Raw genomic sequence first — 1,490 nt, 5'->3', positions numbered from 1 at the left:
CACACACACACACACACACACACACACACACACACACACACACACACACACACACACGACACAAATTTTGCTTTCAAGAATTTGAGGTGCAGTTTCTCAGAAACCCCTGCATCTATGTCTTTGAAACTCAGCAGGCTTCATGCCCTTAGAAGGGGCTACTATCTTTTTAAGTTCCATCCAAATCAGACAAGAACTGACAAAGTGATAGGCAGTTTCGTGGTTCCCCATTATAGCCTATGGGCGAAATGTCGAAACAGTGTCAAAACAGTGAAACAGCTTCAATGAAACGAAATGGAACAGTGGTTTTGAAACAAAACAGAACTTGAAACAAAAAACTGTCCCATTGAAATGTCAAAATGGAAGTCAAAATGAAACAGTGCTGTTTTGCACAGCCCTAAAAATAATATAGTCACCCTACATTTAAATGCATTTAGGAAACAGATAAATCCCTACATATGTGACTTTTTGCACTGCACTAATGACAGCTTGCATTGAACTGCTGTATGGTATTTATTTCAAGGAGGTTACAACCAGAATCTCCTGGGAACTGAAGGCAGCCATCATTTGTTCTGTCGCCTCCGGACTATAGCTCCATCTAGGAGTTTGACTTCAGTTTCCATCATCTCAGAGCACATTGCTCAGGCTGAAATACAACTACTGAGGCCAATGATCAGGCACCACTTAGCTTTGACAGGGACAGGATCAAACCTAGATATGTTATCAGACTGACTGAAAATCTTCCTTCCAGCAATTTGTCTCTGAGGAGACGTCTCCAATAAACTCACCTTTATCCTGGCCATGTAGAGGAAGATTGGACTGCATTCTTGGACACTTCAGTATAATTGAGTTACCATGGGGGAGTGAAATAGGGTTTTATAAGCCACTGGCTGTGGACACAATAGGCTTCATGTAACTATTGATTAGTGTGTGTTTTAAATTTTGGGAGGGGCATGCAGATCATAGCTTGGACATATTTGTTATGTCTGTGATAGAAACCAGAGTGAATGAATAATACATGACAGACTGTAACAGAGCTGTTAATGAGTTACTGTGAATTGCTTAAATGATGGCTTGCTTGGAGCCCTGCTGGGCTCCACTTTGAGCCTCAGTGTAAAGGGAACTAGAGAAAATGTTGTCTACTGGAGAGTTCACTGCCCTGTAACTCTGGAAGCCAGGGGCCCTGTCTCAGGTTGAAAAACGACTTACTAGCAGTTCAGAAAAGCCACTGACAAAAGAAGCTGTACCCCCTTGAGAAACTTCTTCCCAGAACCATGGTGGGTGCTCCAGGTTCCAATGGGGGGAATGGGGCTATGGGGAGGCCTCTAATCCACCCTAGCGTGCTCCTGTTTTAGCCTAACTTCATGACTAGGGACAGAAATTAGTCATAAACTGATTCAAGTAATCAGAAACTGGTTTAAACCTTTAACAGAACATAAGCTCAGTGCACATAAACCAGTTTCAGAAGGGCTGAAACTAGTTTAAGATAAACC

Source organism: Gavialis gangeticus, unplaced genomic scaffold (assembly GCF_001723915.1).
Source record: "Gavialis gangeticus isolate Ggan-Ray unplaced genomic scaffold, GavGan_comp1, whole genome shotgun sequence".
Classification (NCBI taxonomy): Eukaryota; Metazoa; Chordata; order Crocodylia; family Gavialidae; genus Gavialis; species Gavialis gangeticus.
Note: the sequence above shows the minus strand (reverse complement) of the source record.